Raw genomic sequence first — 27628 nt, 5'->3', positions numbered from 1 at the left:
AATAAATGCGATTCTTGTATAAATGGTAATTTAACAAATGGATTTTAATTATGTTCTAATTTTTTAAACATTTCAAGTATTTGTAAACATTGCGGTTTATACAAACAACATTTCTAATTTCATTTGAGCACACTTAACTGAAATATAATATTACTTAAATACTTTATATATGTGTATACATTTTTATAAGAAATTACTTCTCATTTCTGATATTTCATCTAATATCATTTTTAAATTCAAATCTCCTTTTTGTATCTGAGGCAATATATCACAATATTTTGACATTATAATTTTGTAATACTTTTTTAATAAATACAACTTGTAAAATAGAATCTTACTGAATTTTTCAAAATTGTTGTTTTAAACTAGATAATTCGTACCTAAAAATATATATAAAAATACGTGTGATACAAATAACGTATAAAATATATATTAGTTTTGATTGGATAGAATTAATATAAATACAAATATTATTCAATCAAAATTCAATGAAACATATATGTTATGGATTATGTTCGTTTCATATACTAGAATTCGACTTATAATTTTTAGATCACAATGGTATCAATAAGTTACTTTGTTCTTTTTTTACACGAGAAAGAGGTTTCATTTTTCTTCTTAATCCTAAGTTACCTTTTTTTAGAAAAGACTGTTTCTTTTTTTCTTAATCAATCATATTTTAACTGATAATATTGATTATCTTAATTAAATATCATATTACGTATGAGATTTTAAATCTCGTAAATATATGAGAAAAATACACTCGAGTAATGCACACTAATCGTCTTAAGATCAATAAGTCGAAGCAGCATCGAAGCAAGTGTCAATAAAATCGCCATCATGGAACACTTACCGATAGACTACCCGATAAGACTACACAATCTTAGCAAGCGCACCATGGCGTAATAATCTTCCATACAGGTAAAGTAAATCTTTATTATTCCGTTAGTCGAAAGTTTTATAATATAAGTAACGCAGACCAAGCTCCAACCATCAGTTGCTTATCGACGTCCAGGCAAAACTACTTAAGTTAAAAAGAAAAGATATTACAATTCAAGGAAACGATTAAAATACTTACATTAACACATTGCGTACGGCGCTCTGCGCGTTCAACGCGCTCCCAAGGACATTTTTCAATACTCCAAGTATTATAATAGTTATCCATATAAAGATAATGCCAATATCCGAAATACGGTGTAAGAATCGTAAGGCTTCATTACCTTGATAACGTAACAAAAACATTTGTCTCTGATTGCTTAAGACATTGATTCAGTCGAAAAAACATGAAAACGAGATAGCTCGTAACTCGTACACAATGTGTTAATATTTATCTTAGTAAGAATGGCGCTAGTAGAATATGATTGTTGAAGAATTTCTTTAAATATTTCGACATTTTCCTTGTTGGACGTAGCTAAATGCGAAATATCCAACCTCTAACATATAAACAATACGATCTACATGCAGTTACTACAATCATCGGACTATCATGCACTAAAGATAATTCAATGTCGAATCGAGATCGATAAAACTATTTATTATTGCAAGATATATTCACACATATCCATCATTCATAATGGACAACGAGAATATTTATATACACTCACTCATCATCTGTGCCAACAACGCTCAGTAGGAGGCAGTCTCTCTCTAGGATCTAACGCTTATCTATCAAGCTTAAGGAAAAATAACACAGCTAGAAGGAGCTACTCCATCAATAGAATCATCAGAACGGATGGAACATGCAAAGATTCGCGATCCGTACGAAACATAGGATGACATGGTAGTACAAGCTACTGTTAAGATCATATTACGCGACTACTATGCAACAATAAAGACACGAACCACGATTCATCTAAAAACAGGAACCGTATGCGCACTGGACGAAGAAATTTGTCTAGACTCAAACGAAAGCGAGAGCTATTGATTAATAATTCCGAACGACAATTGTGGGTTCAGTGAATACGATATTCTTTACGAAGGTCTGATAACAAAACTAACACTTACCGAAACTAACAACTATCGAACTAACCGAAAGCCCCGTTCTTTACACAGTAACTACGAAGTGAAGATATATTGATCCAGAATATCTCGGAACCAGCGAGATATACTCCAACACTCTGAACAAGTTAAGATTATATATTATGGAAAACCCGTCAGATTATATATTATGGAAAACCAGTCGAAAAACCCGTCATTCTCGACACTTTCGTTAGAGAAGCCAGCGGATCAGGCAGATCAGGAAAAATTTCTCTTAATAATCTAATGGGCGAAGAATCATTAGACAAGATTGCATCAAGTATGAGACAATGATTCTAGGGAGCTTTTGTAACCTTCGGGTCAGCAAGCGCCAGAGTACTTGCTATATTTATGATTCTTCATAATGAAAATATCTTCATAAGTGAAATACATCACCGTACCCACGCTTACGTACTGTATAACATATACGGATGGAGTCTATATCTCGTAAAAGCATTATGGAGTTAATATATCTTCTTCTTCTTCACTTAGCCAAGAGACTTAAAGGAGCAGCCAGCAACAGCACCCGGAATCATAGTGACACGTAAAAATAATAGTGAATCAACCGAAAGTACATCTTTGGGCTTGCCCAATGTAGTTCATTGAAAGCAATACGTCTCTATGAAGAGCGTTAGTAGTTTATTTAATAGACGTTTCCTAATAAGAATATTTTTCAGAGGATACATGAGCGTCTGCGACAAACTGGCTTTTTTCAGAAAAGAGTTTCAAATAGTAAACCTTATTCGAAGATCTTAAAAGAGCGGATTCTCAATCACATTGAAGCAAATGATGGAGATAGTATTCGAAAAATAGCGATAATAAAAACTACTTCACATATGAAGTGTGTAGAATTTTAAGAGATGTATTCGTATCACATTCAGTGAATACAAGGACTTTCTGAAACTGACTTTCTTCCTAGAATAGTTTTTTGTAGATGATTTCTTCAAATGATTATCCAAAACCAAAATTTTTCGGACTTGCATATTTTTTACCGACGAAGCTGAATTCACAAACAATGGAATCGTAAATTTTCATAATCCTCATCGTTGGACTGATGAAAATCCGCATCCCACTAGTCAAGACAATTAGTACCGATTTAGTTTAAATGTGTGGGCAGGAATAATAGGTAATAATGTAATGTCATTCTTTCTCCCTGAAAAATTAATAGGCCAGTCCTACTATGATTTCTTAAAAACGCAGTTGAATATGTTATTAGAATATGTTATTAGAATATGTTCCACTGAATATCAGATACTGCATATTGTTTATGCATGATGGAACACCGCCGTATTTTTACCGACTAGCTAAACAATTTTTAAATGAAAGATTTCCAAAAAAATGGATAGATCATGGTGATCCCATTGCATGACCTGCTTGCCCACTCGAATTGAATCCGCTGGATTTTTATTTGTAGGTTTATTTAAAATATAAAAGTTCTATAAAAGGCCCATAGACAGTGTGGAAATACTTCGTGAAAGGATTAAACAAAGCTGCTAGCATTTCCGAGCAATGACTGAAAATATGGAGAGAATGAAGCAATTGCTTGTAAGACGACTGCAAGTTTATGTACAGATACAAGGAGGTCATTTTGAACATCTCTTGTGAATGAAAGTGCATATAGTTCATCAAAACTCCAATTCGCTGTAACTCCGTAGCAAAGTCAAATATTTTTATGTGAATTTTTTTCTTGTTTTGATGTGCTGAAGTCATCCCTATAATATCTCTCACTTATTCTGTTACACGTGGCACACACACATACACACACACACATATAAATAAAAAAAACGTTTTTGCAAACATAAACAATCTTTTTTTGCATATAAAATGAAAATACATATAAAATCAGTATTTTCGGTAAGTGTACATTCTAAGCTACAATTTGATATAGAAAACATCTTGCCTAAAGTTGTTGTTTGACCTTTACGACGGTAAACAGTGCATAGCAACACATTTGAAGCGAGCACGTACATAAAAACTGTTTTATTACTATTAGTTGTACGAAATTCTTCGTAATGTCAATGTCTGCAGTTCGTTAAAGTGGAAATAATTAATCTGTATTTGTGTATTTTTCATTTCCTGCTTTATAATTATGGGTGGATATCTAGTTGCACTTAATATGCGACGAAAAATTCTACAATTGAGTAAACAAAATTTTAAATTTTGTGAAATTTCAAATCGTTTGGATATTTCTATTATTGCCTATCACCAAACTTTGAAGCAAAAAGATAACAATGACAACTATTCTAACAAGGTGCGAGCTATTAGACCACGAAAAACAACGCCTTCCATTAATCGTTTAATTCGTCGGTTCTCAAAAAAGAATCGTTTCAAAATTACAGTCAAAATTCATTCTGACATTTTAGCACATACTACATGCAGAAATTAGTCTGCACATTGTACAGAGACGTTCGAATGAGTTTGGCTCAAAAAGATGTGTTATCCATAGAAAATCATTCATAAGTTTAAAAAATCGAAAAGCAAGTTTACGCTTTATGAAAGAGCACATTGACTGGACATCAGAGCAATTGTCCATAGTCATTTTCATCAATGAATCAAATTTGAATCAATTCGGTTGAGATGGGAAAATATATGTTCTGCGAAGAATGGGCGAACAACTCAATGAAAGGTGCCTATAACCAATCGTCATAGGAATCGGTAATTCCGTAATGATTTGAAACGGGATGACTATGAATAGTCATAGTCCAATTTGTCGAATAGAAACAATTATGAATCATATTGATATCTTAAATCGCCATTTATTTCATTTTGTTATGAACAATTCGTCAGAAGACTGAATTTTTCAAGAAGACTGAATTTTTCAAGAAGACAACGATCCTAAATATACATTTCGTATGGCAAAGCAGTTTCTAAGTGACCACCATGTTAATATTATAACATGACCCGCTCAATCTGCCGATTTAAATTTAATAGGAACTCCTTGGAACGAAGTAAAAATTGTCGATAAACAAAAGAAACCATCTAATGTTAACAAATTATATGATGTTGTTGAATTAGCATTGACTTATTAACTCTATCCCTTGCAGATGTACGGAAATGATTAAGAATAAAGGAGGATCTACGAAGTATTGAATAATTTTAGTTAATTGTTACAAAAATGATTATATTGTTTCAGATAAAATTGACAAATTTTAGTTTTATAATATTTTCTTATTTAGTTGCTCGCTGATAATTGCTCTATACTATATATATTTGATTTTGTGTTAAAAATGAAGGTAAAATTAGTTTAACAATTATATTATAGTTATTCAATGTCTATAAAATGTACTTTTCAGCGACATATAATACTAATAAAAATATAAACAATCCATGATTATATCAGCAATTTAATTTGAGAATAAATATTTTCTTATTTATATGCTCGCCGTTGTACACACACAAGCCAAGATAAAAAGATAGCATACTGTGCAATTTTGTTGATTTACACAAATAGCTGTATAACTATAGTTCTCATGTTATGTAATATTTTTCAGTGCAAAACAGCATTTATTGTGATGGATATCCGTGAGGTGTCTGCTCCTATGCTATCTACGGCATACCTATGCTACCTACGGCATCTACAGTTGCATCTACTCCCCGCTACAACCAAGTGAGCAAACAGAAAAACTCAAAATTCTTGCCGGCGAGGCAGTGTGAGTAGTTTTGTCGGGACCTATATCCACTGTGACATTGGCCCGACCCACGGGGAATCAAGGAGAGGCCCACTCACAGTATCACGATCCCTAACAATCATTCCGTGGGATAGGGCGGGATGATAGGATTGTGAGTTTTAGAGAGTTGTGGAGTGTTAAGATATGGAAAAGAAAAGAAAAAAAAGGGATGAAGGATACGAGTCTCTTTAATCTTATCCTGTTCGAGAATAAGTTAACCAGAGAAGGTTATAGGCATTTCCTCCCATCACCAGAACTTCGATAATTCCGGCTGAATTAACAGGATGACTTACCACCTCCGGCCATTTCATTCCATTTCCTGCAAAGCGACTCTCTAGAATTCGAAGGTTAGACATTTAAAATTGTGATGCAAAATTGTGTTCTCCCTACTACACTCTCATCTCTCATCAGTGGCAAATTCTACAAGGTGAATTTTTCGTCGAAATCGCCGTACGCCGTGAGAGCCTGCGCGTAGTACTTTGAAGATACGAAACGGACATTCATCCTTTTTCTGATGTCCGGAGAAAAGTCAAATATCGTTCTTCCTTTTCGTGACTCTTCCCATCTTGATTGTCAAAAGTTGTACAATTTCTTCTTCAATTAAATTAACTAACAAGCTTTCAGTCAATAATAGATTGCACGAAGTAAACATTTCGCTTTTGTATAATGACTTAAAGTAAAATTAAAACAAACACTAGTGCTGACTGCTGCGTCAAAATGATAATACACCTGCAAATTTTTTCTTTATCACTTAGTACAAGGTCTTCATACTTTATATATAAGCAAATATTTAATATCGTACATGTTCTAATTTAGAAATATTGCGAGATTTCCGAAAATAGATTGTGGTAAGAAATTGAATGATAGTGAGATAACAACAATTCAAAATTTACGTAAAGATTATTGTTCTATTGAAAAAATTGCAAAACTATTTAATCGTAGTTTCAAAATTTTTTACAATTTGTTAAGAAATGTAGACCAATATGGAAAAAAAGAGTACAGGTCAACCGATCGTCAACGATGTGCAATTTAAGAAATTGCATAAAATTCTACTGCTACTGTAAGAGAATCAAAATGCAAAATGTACAACATATTATAAGAACCCAAAAATTGATGTGTAAACCACCACTAACGACTCAACATAAAGAAGCTCGATTACATTTTGCTGAGAAATATGTTCATGTAAAATAATTACATTACTTTAATCGATGAACAATTGAAAAGACATGTTGTAAAAATTGCGGGCACAAACTTTGTTTTTCAATGAGATAATGAAAGTGTCTGCACTGCAAAGATTGTAAAAACTATTTTAGGGAGTAAAATATCCAAATTTTAGAATGGACACCGGACTTGAATATTATTGAAAATTGCTGGGCACATTTAGCCAAATCAGTATACGCTGGGAGGGGAGGACAATTTCATACTCTTCAGGAATTAAAAGATTACATCGAAAGAAACTGGACATCATTAAGGAGAAAAATTGTTACAAAATTATTTAAATCTATATCTAGATGTTTACTAACTGTTATATCAGTAAAAGATGGAGCTACAAAATATTAAAATAATATTGTTTCATACAAATGCTTACTTTTAAGTTATTTTAAGGAATTTGTAAGAAATAGTGTGTTTAATCACAAAAAAATGGAATGTGCCAAGAAATGAAACAGAAATAAAAACGATCTTGAATTTAAAAAAGAAAAACACAAGTTATTCTAAAATTTCAAAATTCGTAAGTAGAAGCCGAAATGTTATTAAAAATTTGTTAAAAATTGCTGAGAATTATATTATAAAGAAATCGAAAGATCGCCACGTGAAATAAGTGATGGTAGAGTTCAGTCGATTTTGACTCTTAGCGCTTTGTAGGCTCTGCTACGGAGCCATCGTTCATTTGTTCTGTAACTCTGGTGGCTCCACCGCGAAGATAATTTGTTGTTAACATGATTACGTTCAAGATTTTTTATCATCGTTGGCATTGACAATTGTTATCTATAGATAAAATTACAATTATTTTATGATCTTTTTTATGGTTAAAAACATGGAGAAGAATGAGTTCAAATGAGTGATAATGAAGATGTATTTACATCTGTTACAGTGAAACTCTAATTTGACGATCAATTGATCGTTATTTTCTCTCAAAAGTTATTTCTAAGAATTTACCTGACAACAGAAAGGTTCTACCATTATTTACAACAACGTTTGACTCATTTAAACAGTCAGCTTCACCCGCAATCTTAAAAAAATCTTCATGTTGACGCACACGTGCGTCTCTTCATTGTTCGCAGCATTTTATCTTAAGGGTTATGTATCGCCATTGAAAATATTTATCCGTGGGAACCTATTAGGTTAACTAACAAAGCGCATAGGTAAAAACACGTGGCCAACTTTGTCTGGGCCTAAGCATTCTTAGTAAAATATCTGGGTTTTGATAATATGTCAATCCGGCGAATAAGTAAATAACGAAAGTATACGCCTAGGCGCGATAAACCAAGGGTTATCTGGCTTCTAGCTGTGTAATATCCATTGTCATACTCTAATCACACGATCATTAGAACAAAGGCGGCACACACGGAATGTTTAAACATTCCAACGAACTATCCCCGAACAATGGGCATTTATTTTTTCTCTTTCTATATTTCAAACTCCGCCCTTTATCACTCTCATTTTAGTCTATGGATAGTTCTAAAGAGGCCAAAAGGCAGTCAAGTTACAACTTTCGGACTCAAAACCTCTAAGGAGTCAAGTTACATCTTTCAGACTCACAACGTCTAAACTCTCAAGTTTCCTTCAGAATTAGCCACTACAATTAACTACACATCATACACGAGACACACAAACAATTGTAACTCATCTAATCAAATAGACGGTGAGATTTACATAGCGCGCAACATTTAATATCGCGCATTTACTTCTTTATATCTCATCGGATCCTTTAACCCTTTGAGTACTGAATACTTGTGGCCTATGCACTCCGTACGGATGGTGTGCGGCTGGCGCTGACGATCGCCGGGGACATTATAATATAGTATATAATCCAATTACTATTTCGTTGTCTATTCCACATTGAATGAAAATTTTTGCCAGGCGCGTATTTGCGCCCATAGTCCATACTGATAGCGTCTGCCGAGCGCGTATCTGCGTCCATAGTCTATATCGATAGCTTTCGCTGAACGGATATGTGCGCCCATAGCACTCAAAGGGTTAAACAATCGCCTTCGGGGATACCGGAGTTAAAATTGAGAGAAATCACGAAAACAATTTCGCGATTTGATGGATATATGTTCCGTGCTACAGTTTGCGCGAGCATGCAAAAGGGTTATGGACCTGTTCCCTGAACGTCCTTCTGTGGAGGTAGAAGCAATGCTAGTTCTCAGAATTCGGGCCAAACTGGACGGACACGCATATTTGGTCACAGAGTACCAGGAACTGCAAACGATAGAGCAATTAATAAGCTCATTAAGAGCAGCTTTCCAAAGTCTGCGAGCCATTATAAGGGCCAGCTAGCCAATATTTTTATGAAGGCTAACGAAAGAGTCTTAGATTACACCGAACGCATAAAGAAATTACAGCAAGCTATAATCGAGGCGGAAACCAAAGAATCGGGAGAATTATTCGATTACACACGAAGACGCATTGAGAGTACGATGCTCAACGCGTTAGAGAATGGCTTGCCGGAAGAATACGAACTACGCATGAAACATGAGAAGTATTACGATCTGACGAACGCGGTTAATGCCCTTTTAAAAATAAGTAGTGCTTTGGAAAGAAACCGCGCTCGCATCGGTAAGGGAGGATTAAGAGACATTACTAGAATACACGCGATCACAAATGAAAAAATCATTTGTACGAATTGCAAAGGGACCGGCCATATGGCAAAAGATTGCCGAATCAAAAAAAGACCGCCAACTTTCGCTAAAGTCATTGCGAGACCTCCCTCTCCTCGATCAAAGGACCAGGTAAAAAATATAATAATAAATAATAGGCCATCTAGTCTGCGCGAACAACGGACTTGCTATTAATGTAAGAAGATAAGCCATATTTTGAAAGATTGCCGGAAATTAAATTACAATAGCGAACGTAGGAGTGAGGATAACGCTCCACGTATAATTCGGGTCGTCGGAGTCCGCAGGACAAGATAAGAAGCCGCCAAAATTCAATCGATTATAGAAGGCCGAATAGTCGACGATCGCCGGAGCCCGTCGCCAAGGGTAAACAATAAGGAAAGAAGAAAATCAATTTCCAGTAACCAGGGAAACCCGACAAGCGGCCCGTCGAGATCAGACAGGAGCGGGGCCGCCACGGAAAACGCTCAGGGACGAACGAATATGCAGGCGACTCAACCAAGCAGATCGGAATCGCAAATTACAAGCCTACGGCAAAGGCACCTTACCATAAGTATGGACATCGGAATCCTCGGGAGCAACATCAAATTCATGATTGACACCGGTGCGGAAGTCAATATCATTAAGGAAAGTATGCGGCATTACGGACGACCATATTCAAACGGAGGATTCGTTGGCCGTCTACCTTTTTAGGAAATTAGTGCGATTCTACGTGGCGTCGACCTCCCGATCGAATAGGACGGTATCTAGGGAAGCGAATTTTGAAATCGGTCGGTGCTGACGTCAGCTACACACAGCAGTGCGTGAAGATCGCGAACGAGAAAGTGCCGTTCGTAAACAGACAGATAGTGCGCGTACCGTCAAGGACAAGTACTGTGTTAAAGTGCCGCGTTAAAAACAATGAACTCGACAAAGGCTATATTCCAAAAATACAAACTATACTAGATGTATATATGGGACAGATGCTCGTTAAAAACCACCGGGGTAAAGCTTATTTTAGAGTAATAAACACCACTGAAAAGAATCAAGACGTCGTAGTGCCTATGCTAAAGCTACAAGCGTTTGAAACGCACCAGGAAACAATACTAAAAAGGCGCCGGGAACTTCAAAAGGAAGTACAATAGCATACGTCGGAACCATGAAAGAATGTCAAGGTAACAAAGGGAAGAAAAACAATAGCGACAGAGCAAAAGAAGTAGAAGCATTGCTGCGGCTGGATTATCTGAACAACGAGGAAAGAAAGAGTGTTGTTGACCTCTTATCCACTAGCGCAGACTGCTTTCATCTTCTGGGAGAACAGCTGGAGAGCACACAGGTGCTGGCTCACAAGATTATCACTACCGACGAGATGCCAATACACATGAAGCAATATAGATTTCCATCCATACACAAAGAGGAGATCAATAAACAGACGCAGGAACATTTAGAGAGTGATATAATACGATCATCTTTCTCTCCTTACAATTCTCCTATATGGATGGTACCTAAGAAAACTGATTCAAAAGGGAATCCGAAGTGGAGGATGGTAATCGACTACCGCGGACTTAATGAGAAGACCGTCGGGGAGGCGTATCCCCTCCCCAACATTAATGAAATTCTTGATCAGCTGGGCTCTACAAAATACTTTTCGACATTCGATTTAAAGTCAAGGTTTCATCAAATTAAGATGCATCCGGATGATAATCATAAGACTGCATTCTCAACACCTCATGAGCATTTCGAATTCGCGAGGATGCCGTACGGGTTAAAAAACGAACCAGCCACCTTCCAACGGCTCATGGATCTTGTTTTAACCGGACTACAAGGCGAGGAGATGTTCGTATACCTGAACGACATCGTCCTCTACACAAGGTCACTCTAAGAGCACGAGGTCAAGTTCAATAAGCTGATAGGAAGGCTACAGAATCTAAACTACAACCTGACAAGTGCGAATTTCTGAAGAAAGAGGTCATTTATTTGGATCATATAATTGGCAAGGACGGAGTGAAACCAGATCCAAAGATACTACTGGCTGTAAAGGAGTTCCCGCGAACGAAGAAGGCAAAGAACGTTACGCAGTTTTTAGGACTCGCAGGATATTATAGAAGGTTCATTCTGGGTTTCTTAAAATTGACGAAGCCTCTTACGGAGCTGTTAAAGAAGGAACTAGCTTCTAAATGGGACGAGTCACAGGAAGAAGCATTTGTAGTAGTGAGAGACACCTTGTGTGAGAAACCAGTGCTTCAATACCCAGACTTTAAACAGAGTTCAACGTGACGACGGACTCATCAGATTACGCGATAGGTGGGGTGCTCAGCCAAGGACAAGAAGGCAAAGTACCTATATCATACTGTTCAAGACTATCGAATACGGCTGAGAGGAATTACTTTACCATCGAACGCAAACTTTTAGCCATAGTCTATGCAGTGCATTACTTTAGGCCATATTTGTACGGAAGGGAGTTCACACTGATGACGGATCATCGCCCACTAGTGTGGCTCAAATCACATAAGGATCCGACTTCGCATCTGACTAAATGGGGTTTAAAACTTGCGGAATATAATTTTAAAATAATTTACGAGGCAAGCACGGCAATGCCCTTTCACGGGATCCGCCAGAAAAGGCACAGGTTTGGCCATTACATCTAGGTGACAGCTCTTTGAGCGAATCATAATCCCAGAGATCAGACTCAAACGGATCCGACGTGATAGATTTAAGTAGGGTGTCTCGTGAGACGGAGGGAAGTAATACGAATAACTTTCCTAACCTCGACGAGAGCAATTTGGATTCTACCACGGAAATTTTATTTGAACCGGCTTCTCCACCATACAGGTGGCAAAAGCAGGTGGAGCATACGTACAGAATTTCACAGAATCTTATAGAGACAAGGGACAAATTAACAATACGGAAAGACAATCTCGTCATATTTATTACACAAAAGGGAAATCCGTGATGATGGAGTAAAACAATTACGGGAAATGAGCTTCTGAAATACGAAGACCTGACATTAGGACGGACAAGGGTAACAAAATACGGGTCGAAAAATTTAATTTCATTGGTTATTAAAGAGAACATAAATATCATAACGGACATAAAAATTCTGAACGATACTCTGGAATCACTCTTGTCGGTAACAAAAGAACTGGATTTGCGTACAGCAAGCATCTCCAGGATGGACAAACTGGACGAAATACCTTGGGGACATATTGAGCAAAGGCTAAGAGATTTATTCGATACAGAGGAATGCACAATTTTCTTTTGCAGAAATTTAAATAGAATACGCAGGGAGGACAAGCGTGAGGACTTAATACGTGAGAATCACTCATCGGCTTTAGGGAGTCACAAAGGAGTGACCAAAACATACAACCGAATTACGGAAAGATATTTTGGGAAAACATGAAGGGGCAAATACAGACCTTCATACAAAATTGTCTAGATTGTCAATTAAAAAAATTAGTTCGGGTAAAGCATAAACAACCAACCTATGATGTTGACGGATACATCAGAATCGGCTTTCGATAAAATGGCGCTCGATGTAATGGGTCCTCTAGCTCTGACCGATACTGGAAATAAATATATCTTAACAATCCAGGATCAACTCATGAAATTTTCATTGGCCATTCCTCTCGCGAATACTGCATCAATAAATGTAGCACGTTAGTGGTAAATTTAATATGTAAGTTCGGAGCGCCTAAGGCCATTCTTACGGATCAAGGGACAAATTTCCTAAGTACTTTGTTACGTCCCAGATGGTCGGACGAATAAAAAAAATTTAAATTACTTGAACTGCGGATACGGTCAGGTCAAGGATTGAAACCATTTACTTCGATCTCGCAAACTCCTCTCGTTTTGGCACGTAGCTTGGGGTTGAGAGTAGTAATTTATTCCGTTTTATAAAAATATCTGGTATCACAGAAACTGCTGCTATCAAGATGGTTTGTTGGAGTCTCCTTTGATTTATCAAAATGTATAATCCAATAAAAATTTATTCCTTGAGTTACCTTTCCTTGTACCCAGAGACCCTTGATTACCAAGAAAAAGTCGAATGGGAGAAGATTTGAATGTTGATGCAAGTGATGAGTGATGACACGTAATTCTTACAAATAAAGTACATAATTGTTAATAAATTGATGTACACAAAATAACAGTTCACTTTTATTTATGTTAATATTTAAATTATCGATACCGTACGCGAACGCGTTTATTTTATTAATTTAAATTAAATTGTATTCTTAAACTCTTCACTTAACCAAAATAATGTTTTATTTTCACTGAAAACCTGATATTCTACGTATAAAGGAAATACTCAGTTAGAACAGATAAAAACTAAAAATTAACTTATAAAACATAAGAGCTTGTCACTTCTTCAAAATGATTCCAAGAATAATTCCTTTATTCGATTCGACAAAGAACTGATCTTAATTCGTAGGATATACTGTCCGAAAATAATTATTAACAACACTCTGATCTTCCTTAAGATCGTTGTAAACTAGTAAGAACTTTCCGTAAAAATTAACCAAAAACTTCTTTCCTTAAAAAAGTCTTTTCCTTAAGACTTGTGTTTTTAAGATTATTATTTTTATTAGGAACTATCTGAGACTTAATCCCTAACACTTTAGTTTTAGACTAGAAGCCTTAATTTCCAATATTCACAGTAAGAACTTATTCCGTATGCTTTCTGAAAACGACTTATTCCGAACGCTTGCTGAAATTCGACTGTGCAATTAATCGCTACGCTCCTACTCATTCGATTATTGAAAAACAGTTTTACGCATGCGCGCCGCTTACTCGAGCCGCCTTTTCGTATAGGCGTTGGTCGAAAATAAAGTGGAGTGATTTTGCGTCATTTTTCTCATCCTTTATTCTAAGAATTAGCTTATGTATATTTTATTATTCTGTACAATTCTTAAAATTCTAACTCCGGTTTTATCCAGTTATTATTTCTGAAAAGTTGACGTACGACTTCAGCCAAATGTAATTCCGAGATATATTGGGTTCTAAAATGCGGCTTTTGTCAGGTATAATTATATTTATGATGAAATCGTGACTACGTACATTTCTTAGAAATCGGCGGATGTTATTGCGCAATATGTCTTAGCCTATTGTTTCCTTATTTCTTCGCATACTACCAGTATAAAAACATTTTTATACTGCTGTTATAAAAACATTTCCTGACATATTACCATTATAAAAACATTTTTATACTACTATTATAAAAACATTTCCTGACATATTACCATTATAAAAACATTTTCATACTACTATTATAAAAACATTTCCTTACATATTATTAATACCAAAAACATTTCTTTTGATAGTATAGTTACAAAATCATTCCCTTTCATAGAATAAATTAAATTTAAATATTTATGCCATTATATACCAATGAACAATAATAAAATAATTTTTCAATAATTATTCAATAATATAATTCCTTTTATAGACGAATAATAATGATTATTTAACATAAAATAACATATTTCCTTAGTAATTGATCAACATAAAATTATGAAATTAACTCGTATGACTTCCTATGTGTATTAGAACAGACAATTGATGGTAATATCGCGTGCCTACCAATGATAAATTTATCGATAATAAATTTTTATCAATTAAAAGATTACCGACTAAGTAGTATTGAAAGTAATGAAGTTATCGACATTTTATTCCTGATTGTAATGCATATTGTAAATTTATTCATTGGAAATGACTTGCTTGAGCACTTGGTGAAGGAATCCAATAGATATCATTATCAAGTCATAGAAAAATATAGAATTATACCAAAAACGAAAAAATGGACAGACATCACAGTATCTGAAATGAAGAAATTTTTGAGCCTAATAGTTCTAATGGGACAAATAAAGAAAGATGTTCTCTACGACTATTGGTCCACGGATTCAACTATAGAAACACCATTCTTCTCGAAAATAATGAGCAGAAACAGATTTTTACAAATAATGTAGAGTTGGCATTTTTGTAACAATGACAGAATTTCTCACAATTCGCATAGACTTGCGAAAATCCAGCCTGTCATCGATTATTTAAAGCAAAAATTTAACGATGTGTATAAACCATATCAACAATTGTCTCTGGATGAGTGTATAATTCCGTGGAGAACTAGACTTTCAATTAAAACATATAATCCCGCAAAAATCACAAAATACGGAATACTGGTCAGAACGCTGTCTGAAGCTTGTACAGGATACGTGTGTAACTTTTGTGTGTATGCTGCTGATGGAAAAAAATTAGAAGACATTATATTATCGGTCATTGAACCGTATAAGAACCGAATAAGATGAAAAAAGTATTCGAAGTCAAACTCTACAAACTGATAAATATTCTTTGATTTCTGAAGTATGGAATAAATTTATTGAATATAGCTAAAATTGTTACAAACTGGCCATGAATCTCTCCGTTAATAAACAATTGTTTCCAACTAAAATTAAAGCAAGAAAAGTAACAAATAGGACAAAGCTATCGGAATTACCGAATGCGTGTGCATAAATGTGATCATTACAGAGGACAGTCTTGAGTAGACCAAGCAAAGAGTAAAAAGAACAGAAAACGGCTTTGAATAGAACGAACAAAGAGTAAAGAGTAAAGAAGATGAGTTGTACCATTATAATATATTAATTAATAAAATCTTTATTAAATATAAGAGTAAATGATCCGAATTTCATTAGTCTGTGTCTTCCATGTAGAGTTACAAAAAATATCAAGGAAAATAAAATCCAATATTAATTGAAGCTATTCGGTAAAACAAAAAAGAATTGCTAAAATTTAACAAAAGGAACATAATATAGCATATTTTTCAATAAAAATTTATAAATCAGCTAATTTTATGACAATTTATAAAAGTAAACGAAACAAAAGAGTACATCAAAATTAAACCGTTTACCTGAAACAGTTACTTACTATTGTATAATAACACTAAATTCGATGTGGACATAACTGATCAAATGTCGAGAAAATATAATGTGAAATTTAAATCTTTCAGATGTCAACATTAAATATTTTTTAATATTTTTGATTAACCAATGTATCTGCATGGATTCTGTACGAACGAACAATAGGAGAGAAGCTATCAACATGAATTCTTGTTCTAACTCCCAGAAAAATTTGCCATGATATATTCAAAATTGCAAGAACAAAAATAACAAAACATACAAATATCAAATATAAGTAATAATCCAAGAAATATCAACAAATACAAGTAATAATTCACATGTACGGAAAACGTGCAAACTAAGATATAATAAGGACATTAGAGTATTTAAAATCTGCGGTGAGTGTAGGGAAAATATATTCGTGGAAAGAACAGACTAAAAAAATCTATAATCTATAAAAATTGAAACATCTGTCATTTAGTTCTAAATGAAAGAAAATACATTACTCTGTTCTTTTTGAACATTAAAATGAAACATAAATAATTTTTTTATCATTATCTAAAAGTAGTTTTGTTTATTATTTTCTATATTAAATTCACCATTATATGCATACAGTTTGACAAAATATAACTTTTATTTCAGAACCAGTCATTTAACCAGTTATGATACGAATAGATATATAAAAATCAAGGTACGATTAATACCGACAATAATGACATATTTGAGTATAATAGCATAGTAAGAAAACGTGCGAAACAATTATTAATTAAAGGATATACCGATAATTAGACTCCAGATATTTATTTAAATGCATATTTTTATATAAAAAAAAAAAAGAAGAAATCAATGAACCCAACTATAAATACTTTTCATGATTAGAAAGTACTAAAATATTTTTTATTTTGCATTCTTTGCATAAAGCATAAACTCTGCAAATTTATGATTAAAAACATATGCAGTATATTAATGCATATATTATTTATGTATATTTCATGTTCATGGTGCTCATTATTTATTAAAATATTTTAATATGTCATCTATCTGTAAATTCATTCTACATAGCAATCATAATAATAATTTCCTAAAATAATAACGCGTAATATGTACTAACTAAACAATGAAGTATGTTTTCATGACTTCGAAGCACTCATTGAGCATTAAATATTTAATTTAAAATTCAGTTAACGTTTCAAATTCGAATAGTGAAGTCAGATTAGTTTAATGCTATCGAAAAGTGTGTAAATTTAGTAAAGTGTTTTTGAATATTTAAGATGAAAATAATGAAAAGAATTAAAAAAGTATTTATTATTAAATCTGTGGTAAAAGTGTGAAATACGAAAGAAAATTACAGTTAGTGCGCCATATGAATACATTTAAACATAAAAGAAATGTTGATGAACAAAGTGATCCATATAAACGAGAAAGTGAGCACCAATCATCAAATTAAAGAAAGAATGAATTTTACAAAGATTTAACGCAAGTAATGGTTCCTGGTAATATACCGTGAAGTTCTTTAAATAACCATACACGGAGAAATTTTTTTGCAAAAAATATAGATGATTCAGTTCCGGATGAATCTATATTACGAAAAAATTACTTAGATGAATGATCAAGCATTCAGACAATTAAGCAAGATATAGGAGAATATTATATACGAATTTCTGTAGACGAAATGACCAATGTAGCAGGGTAATACAAATTTAATAGTAAAATAGCTCTGTGAGAATGAAACGTCAAAACTGCGCTTATTGTATTCTAAAATAATAGAAGAAATAAATTATGCAACTATATCTCACTTTGTAAATTCAGCTTTAAGAATTTTATTACCAAATTGTAATAAAGGAAAAGTTCCCCTACTTACAAGAGATGCAGCACCATACATGGTCAAAGAAGGGAAGAAATTAAATTATGTTATGCAAATTACATATGTAATGCATAGTCTACACAGGATAGCTGATGAAGTGCGACTCTGTTTTCCAATTATTAATATATTAATATCATCTGCGAAAAAGATATTTTTAAAAGCACCATTTCGTATTGAAGCGTTCTATTAATAAATATGCTTAAAAGCAATTTGGAATGGAACACATACATACTACTATTCTCCAGATAATGATATAAAAATTCAAGTTGAAAAGCTATAAAGATACTAAGAGAAAAAATGTAAGCTACTACACTCATCAAACAAAAGATATCAAAAGATATAAAGCCACTATAAACGGATTTCACTATTCGTTTATATTGTATTTTATGATACGATCATAAAACTCACAGTAAACCAAAATTCGCATTGAAAATTAATGTAAAGGGAATGCTAAAAATAATAATCTAACATTGTAATGGACTATGAAGAAAAAACATCCAACTACAGAAATTTCTCTATCAACACATGATAGACATATGCCTATGACTATATGATTACAGGAAATACACGAAATACTACTTAATCACTTTAACATAGATCCATTATATATATACACAACACCAAATAGATCAAGCAGAACAAAAGGAGGGACTGCATTTTAAGTTCGTTAAGAAATAAAACATTATCTGATGCAAGGACTAAAAGAAAAATACGCACAGATCACCAGTATTAAAGTATGCCTGGGCAGACAGCAAATTCTTGTGATATCATGCTATATTTCACTGAATCATGTATTAATTGAAAAAGAAATAAACGAAATACTACCCAAACGAAACAATTATATAATAGGAAGAGATTTCAATGCAAAAAATCACGGAGATCGTGAATAATTAACAAGAGGCAAACTTATACAAAAAGTGATATAAAACTAAAAACTAACTGTAATAACGAAAGATAAACCAACTCATTAACCGACAAATGCTGAAGCAGTTTCAGATATCATAGATTTCTTTATAGCAAACTTTAAACTACACGTAACAAAAGTAAGGGCATTATGAGAAAAAATTCGGATCATGTGCTACTTATATTATGCATCTTTGTAGTAAATCATAATTAACTAACATAAATACATTAAGAACTGGAAAAACGAACTGGAAAGAATTTAAGAAAGAATTAGATAAACAAATTGCAATATAGAACTTAACATAACAGAAGACATTACAGAAGCAAAGGAAAAACTCACGAAAATAATTCAAACAGCATTCGGCGATTGGTTGTCAACATCGCCGACGACCAACGAAGCGTATAAATTCAACGAAACTCTAATGTATATAATAAAAGAGAAACGTAAAGCGAAAAAGATATGAAGGAAAATATTTATTCAAAACAAGAAAAATTTACACAAGATTTAATGTTTATGAAAACTTATTTTAGCTTTTTACCGGTCACAATGGAAAAATTAGAAATAATGTCATTCAATTCAACAAAAATATATTAGTGTCTCATAAGTCTTTTCCGCGCTACGCTATGTATGACCTCGAGCCGGCTATATTAATAAATATGTAGGTTTATCTGTTGTCCGTTTATGGCATCAATTTCAGTCGTTTCACAGCTCTTTTAAAGTTCGTTTCGTCGGTGACAAAGTCTCTTTTGAAATCTTTTTCTACGTCGTTCAATATGGATAGTCAAAAGAAGCATTTGTGGCATGTTATGCTTCATTGCTTTAAAAAAGGTAGTAATGCAAAAGACACTGCAGACGAGATTTGCACCGTTTGTGGGAGTGGTACTATGACTATTAGAACCTTCCGCAATTGGTTTAAGAAATTTAGAGCTGACAATTTTGATTTGAAAGATGAAGATCGCAGCGGCTGCCCAGCAACGACGGATACGGACCTCATCAAGAGTATGCTCGCAGAAAATCCGTTATATAGTGTGCGCGAGATAATGGATGCCACTAACATTCCCAAGACAACGGTACATAATCATTTAATCAAAATGGGATATGTAAATCGGCATGAAGTTTGAGTTCCACGCCAATTGACAGAGATCGACCTTATGAACCGCGTCTCTACGTGCGATTTGCTTCTTCAGCAACATGAAAAAAACTCTTTTTTAAAGAGGCTTGTCACTGGAGACGAGACTTGGATTATATATCAAAATGTGCATCGAAAACGCACTTGGTCTAAGAAAAATCGACCTTCAACTGTTGCGAAGCCTGGATTTCATCCGAAAAAAGTTCTTTTGTGCATTTGGTGGGACTGGAAAGTGTACTACGAGCTCCTTCCACAAGGTAAAACGATCAATTCTGCAAAATATTACAATCAACTCGATAAATTAAAAGTTACCATAACTGAAAAACGGCCAAAATTGGTGAACCGACGAGGTGTTGTTTTTCACTACGACAACGCAAGACCGCATGTTGCGTTGACTGTAAGACAAAAACTCTTACAGTTTGATTGGGACGTTCTACCTTATCCTCCGTACTCCCCAAACGTTACCCCATCCGATTATTACTTGTTTCTCTCGTTAAAAAATTCTCTCCGTGATAAATGTTACAAATCCGAAAACAAAATAAAAACGCACCTCGATGAATATTTTGCAAGTAAGTCTCAACTTTGAAAAGAGGTATAATGAGGCTTCCTGAAAGATGGAAGGTAATAGAGTAGAACGGTTCATATATAACACAGTAAATCAACCTTAAACAACAAATATTGTCTATTGATTTTGCATAAAAAAAAGGAAAAAAATTATAGGACATCCTAATATTTAGATTAGATTGATCGTCTGAGCAATATATCTGGTAATTGCGGAGAAAAAATCAAAAAGAAAGTGGTATTATAACAAAAAATACAGAATTATCTATTTTAATAGAAATCTCAAAAATTATGACTAATGAATACATTTAAGGGCCGATAGAAGTATTAGAATATTGCTGAAGTAAATTTAAGTATGAATCTTGTAATGTAGAAGAGTCATTATCCGCATACATGTTAATTTTTACAAATAAACCTCCTCAATTAACACCTTCGAATATGGAACAGATGCTTATAATGTATTATAATTAGAAATATAATATATCACAATAATTGCAAAATTTATTATTATATTTATTATATTATTATAAATACCTAAAGTACCAAATATTTCGTGTATATTTGTATATATTTTCGTGTATAAATATCATATGCTACCTACATATTTATCGTGCATAAACATCCAGTCTACCATTAATAAAGAAGATACTAGTCATCAATCATCAGATCAATGGAGTTGGATCAAGTAAAAAATAATATACCAAAGATCTGGAATTATACCGAGATTTCTGACATTAAATTAATAATAACCAGATAGCAATCAAAAATGAAAGACTATATAAGATAAGTAAACTTGTGGATACACTAAATCATAATATTTGTAAAAATTACGATCTCGATGAAGTAGTTGATGTATGTATCGATGAATCATTAATAACATTTCGAGAATGCATAATTCTTAAACAATTTTTAACCCTTAACGCTTCAAGTATGCCTTTCAAGCACCACCGATCTACGTCAAATGTATTTTTGAGTCGTTATTGGTAATTGTTTACAAATAAGAAATAATATCCCTCAATCAATTAGAAGCGTTCAGTAAAGACAGTCAGATCTGAATTTGTTTTATTGTAAACCTATCTATTTTTCAATTATGTCGAGAAAAATGAATTATTTTTGTGAGGAAAGTATAGATAGTAACGATGACAATTTTTCACATCTATAATGATGTAGTTGTTGATTTGGAAAGCAGTTATAGTGACAGTAGTGATAGTGATATTCTTGTTTCTGGAAGAAAAAAAAATAAGAAAACTTTCATCGAGTGACGAAATGATGACGAGATGATGGAGAACCACAAGAAGAAAATCTAACCAAGAGTATTTGTAACGTAAGATCTTCTAGTTGGCAGGAAATTTTTAACGAAGATATCATTCCACAACGATTTAAATTTTCAACTGATACAAAAACTCCTGGTCCGCAGGTACACCATTTATATGAACCTATTCAGTACTTTCAATTATTTTTTACTAATTTGTTCGTAGCGCAATGTTTTCTATTAAAAACATTACGCTACAAACAAATTTATATGCAAAGCAGATTCTTAGGGATAGTATATTATCAAAATGCTCTATGTGAAATGACTGATGTGAGGTTCAATTTGAAGAGATGAAAGCTTTTCTTGGTGTCGTACTGAATATGGGTACAGTTTATGTGAACCACATTCAAAATTATTGTTCAAAGGAATTTGAAACACGAATACCGTTCTTTAGCAAAATATTTAGCCGGAAGCGTTTTTTCCCAATTTTTGGGATGTTACACTTGAATAAGAATGCTTCAAAAGCTCAAGACATCAAAACGAGAGTTCAAAAAGTAAACAATTTCATCAAATACTTGGACGAAAAATTCCTAGAGTATTTTGTACCCCGAAAAGAAGTTTCTATAGACGAAGCTGTTGTGAAATTCAAGGGGAGGATTAGTTTTATAATCTATAATCCACAGAAACCTACTAAATGGGTAATACGGATATTTGTCCTGGCTGACGCAAAATCCACATACGTTTATGGCATTTTACCATAGTATGACAAACTCACATCGCGAGATTTTATGAAACTAGATCTGCCAGTATCATCATGAATAGTTTTACATCTGTGTAACAAATTGTTACATTCCATTCCTGGCTGTGCAAAATATCACGTTTACGTTAGATAGATACTATACAAGTTTAGTCCTAACAGAGGAATTGTTACAAATGAAGTGCCACATAACAAGTACAATATAAAAAAATCGTAAACATATATCACAAGGAATTACTAATCCGAAATTTATTAATTCAAATACAATTGCAATATGCCATTCTAATTACTTACTCCTTGCTTGGAAAGACAAGCAAATTTTCACTATATTGAGCACGTATCACACCTTTGGGTCAAGAGTCATAACTAGATTTTCATGAAATTGTATTACTGAAGAAGTATCAAAATCAAATGTGATTGCTAATTATACGAGTAATATGGATGATGTAGATAAAGCCGATCAATATGCATCAACATATTGTTTCCTGAGAAAATCGTTGAAATGGTGGCAGAAATTGATCTTTTGGGGACTAGAAACAAGCGGTAATAAATGCTTATATACTTTACAAGCTTTCTCAGAAAAGGAAAGGAGAAAGCTCTTTATCAGACTATAAATTTGTCAAATTATTAGTAAGTCAGCTCGTAAGTAACCTTCGGAATAACAATGTGTATGGCAGGCCTTCCGGAACAGATAAGGGATAATGTTTAAATGGGAAACTCCATATAATAAATCAGTTGTCAAAAAGGAAAAAGAAAAAGTGTTTTGTTTGTTCACCAAAAGGAAATAATGCGGTAAAAAAACAAACAGTTTTCTACTGTGAGACTTGTGAACATTCCCGGTTTGCATTCCAATGAATGTTTTAGAAAACTCCACACATTACTCAATTATAATTAATATAAATATTGTAATCAAAATTATATTACTTTTGAGATAAATAAAGATTGTTTTAAATGACTTTAATATTATTATTTACACGTTATTGTAGCATTTAAAATTTGACACTTAAAAACTTGCAAATCGAAATATGATGAGAATAAGTTAGAGTTGCCAGTCGATATTCACAATTAAAAAGAGCATTAAAGGTTAAAACGGAAGCGCCATAAATACGATATTAAACTATTTAAATTATTTTATGGTCCAGGATATACATACCAATTTCAAATATATTCTGGAAAAAAAATCAAATGCACCATGTTGAACAAGTCTTGTAATAAACATGTGTAAGGATATACCTCATAAAGGCCACACAATTTACGTAGACGATTGTCAATATCAATTCAGCCGAAGAATGAATTGTTTGTAACACTCATTTGGTAGGAACTATAAAGAAAAACTAAAAAGAATACCCCTAAAAGTTGAACTAAAAAACTTAAAACAAGACAAATTGATTGGAATGCAAAATATGAAGGGGATTATGATTCTTAAATGGAAAAACAGATGTGATATATTAATGATTTCGACAAAACATTTGGCGGAAACGGTAACTGTATGCAAAAATAATTACACACGTAAAAAAACTGAAGGTATTTTTGATTATAATATAGGAAAATGTAATATAGATTTATACGATCAACATATTCTATACTACACAAAAAAACCCTCATATGATATATAGAATTAGCTACTGAATATTTATTAAATACATCAGTTACATATACGCAATTCAAATCAATTACATAAACTGCCAACGAAAAAAAAATAAAGATCTCTGACTTTTGAAGTTAGTTAATTAATTGCATAACTCATATTACTTAAATGACTCATACCAACAAAACAAGAAGATACTATCCTAAGGAAATGAAATTAGACTATGCTCAATAAAAGAACAATTACAATTGTATCATTCACGAGTAAATCCAAAAAATTAATTATTAATGGCTATGTTCGTCAACAATTAATAGAAAAAATTACAAACAGTAACTCATGTCAAGTCAAATCTTTCATCCTCGACATAACATATACTGTAGGAACTTAAATTTGTTCACTCACTGCTTCAGAAAATCCACAATAGCTCCAAAACATTCGCCCAGTTGTAGCTCGAAATTTATGTAAGCTGGTCCGCAATAGGTCCATAAATAAATCAACGTAGATGGAAAATTAATTAGATTGAATTTGTAATACATTGACTTAATGACAATGCAAATCTGAAAAAGAGTTAAACACAATTTTTATTAAATTTATCGTAATAAAAAGAAATGTAGAATTATATTAGCTATTTTATTATGTTAATTATATTAGCTAATTTAAACATTTATTTACCAATATTCTTCTACAGAAGTGTAATAGGTCTTTGATCATCTTCCATAATGCACTGACTCAAATACGCAATAATTATTTAATATGTAAAAGGCAAACAATGAATTTAATTCGCGAATATCTATTACTTGTTTTATATATACAGTATATCTGATTGTAGAAAAAAAGAAAAATAAAATTCTATACGAACAAATATTGACTCTATGACTGCTTTGCACCCAAATTATTCATACAGACATATTCCTAAAAGTTTTTTAACATCATAAAACGCAAACAAATTTAAATTAACCAAAAAACATTAACAATAAATCTACTTCACAATTCCTTCTTTATTTCATCGAAACAAAGATAGATTCATTATGGCTGCACGAACAACTGCAATCATAATCTGAAAAAAAAAACAATAACAATATCATTGTACAATAAAAAAAAATGTTAAAAGCATAAAGTTAAAAAATAAAAGATTACTCAAATTCTTACTAATAAAAAGTAATAATGAAATAAACAAAAACATTGTAACGGTAACAAAAATAATTAAAAAATAATATCACCTACGAATCACAATATTATCTAAAAAATATTAATAATGTTCACGATTCAAATTATTTTATAATAAAAATATATAGTATAATTATTAATAATTATGATAATTATTAATTATTCTAAAATAAAATATAGTTAAATTTTCCCTGGAATAATTGACACGCAAATACTTATACAATAGAAGAATAGTCGAAAATGTTATTGCGAGTAGGTATCGTATCATTCTGAGAAAGAGAGATCACCTATACTCATCCCTGTTACAAATCTTTCGTAAGTTCGTACATGAAAACAAATTTCCGAAAACCATTAACAATATCATTTCTGTTAATGTAATAGAAGATTTATTCGTATTTACGTTCCTTCATATATCAAAACAAATTTGACCTTTTTTTTTAACAGCACACTTAGATTACCTCGACTACATAAGAAAAACAGCAAAATAAAATACATGATCTTCACTGTGCTTTGTATTTCCAACTTCGTCGATTCGTAGAATTTTATGTATTATATCTGTAAAATGTGTATGAATATTACATATCATATATAGTAGGCAGTATATGTAGTATGTATTATAACAAACAATAATATAATACTCTTTTGACAACAACACAAGCTCTTATAGAATGTCTCTTGCTTGTTTTTCACATCCTACCATTTTCTTCCGATCTATTTACATATATTTATCCTTATTTTATATTATAAATAAGATAACATTTGCTTGACATTGATAATTCCGGACAAAATAGAACACTCGCTCACCGATGTGACAAAGAAATGCCTTAATTTTGAGAATTTTACACGTGTATATAAGCGTATCTGTAACAAATGTATGAACATACATATTTATCCATGACGACTTATAGACACAACGTGTACGTGTGATATATGTGCGTATATATATATATATATATATATATATATATATATATATATATAGATTAGTATCCATGTATAATATACACCAGGAATATACATATATGCATATGTATTATACGTACGATGTATTCTAAATGTATGTACTAGAATATATACGATTTAAATAAAAATCGAATATAACACATAATACGATCAGCCAAGATTAATGATTATTAGACTAAGTTACCTTAAGAATAAATTATTTTAAGAAGCACACACATCGTGAAAATAAGGGACGAAAAATCGAGAAAAAATAAAGAGTAATAGCACGGTGGTGAACATGTAGACGACAATATTATTTTCGCAAATATCTCTAAAAAGCCACATTTTCATAACTTGCGAACATTATATCGTAGAAATCTCATCTATGATCATCGATTGTCTATATTGGACGGATTTGTAACTTAGAAAAAAAAAATCTTAATAACCTATAATTACAAGATGACAAAACTTCGTTACCAAATAACGATCTTAACTGGCCTCAACAATAACTGCGATAGGAATGACAAAGCGCCACCTTGTGAACATTTCGTACCAAATATATAAATATATATATATATTATATATATATATAATATCTCGAATTTATTAGGTGAGGTGATAAACGAAAATATATTTCTCTGTGAACAAAGATTATAAATCTTCATTTATTAATTAGTGATTATTTACTATTTACAGTCTTACCTGTGAACAAAAAAACGACAATTTACGTTTATTATTCACTATTTAAATTTGATTTAATATATTCTTTATAAAGTTTCTTAGTAATCTATCATCCTATTTCTCTCGTCTAAGTCCTGTTTCCTAATGCCCGTTTTTCTTCAAAATCTTAACGGCTCGACTTGTAAATAACAAAAGTCAATCAAAAGGCGGGACATAAGAAGCGCGGCAAATCTAACTTAAGAAAGTATAGTTTCTTTACATCTCTCCCCCCAGGATAAAATTCCTACAATTTTTAGTCCTTGTCTCCATCTTCTGATATTGGAAATAATTTTGTTATGTGGAAGAATTTAGTTTCTTGTTTTCGTTTTCTTGTTTTTATTTTGTATACTGATCC

General features: G+C 32.6%; 1 long non-coding RNA gene across 2 annotated transcripts; it reads right to left on the bottom strand.

Annotated features, from left to right (window-relative positions):
* On the bottom strand, positions 1-26301 carry LOC146872406 (uncharacterized). Of its 2 annotated transcripts, XR_014983233.1 has the most exons (6): positions 26250-26301; positions 26070-26166; positions 25117-25501; positions 24847-25001; positions 854-1021; positions 1-380 (listed from the first exon to the last, which is right to left on the bottom strand). It is a non-coding gene; the product is annotated as an uncharacterized LOC146872406 (long non-coding RNA). The 2 variants fall into 2 exon arrangements; XR_014983231.1 differs by lacking the exon at positions 1-380 and having other exon boundaries at positions 767-1024.
* Positions 26302-27628: the final 1327 nt, after the last annotated feature.

Source organism: Vespa mandarinia, chromosome 18 (genome assembly GCF_050613455.1).
Source record: "Vespa mandarinia isolate Hongniang chromosome 18, ASM5061345v1, whole genome shotgun sequence".
NCBI classification, from domain to species: domain Eukaryota; kingdom Metazoa; phylum Arthropoda; class Insecta; order Hymenoptera; family Vespidae; genus Vespa; species Vespa mandarinia.
Note: the sequence above shows the minus strand (reverse complement) of the source record. Positions and strands in the feature narration are given on the sequence as shown.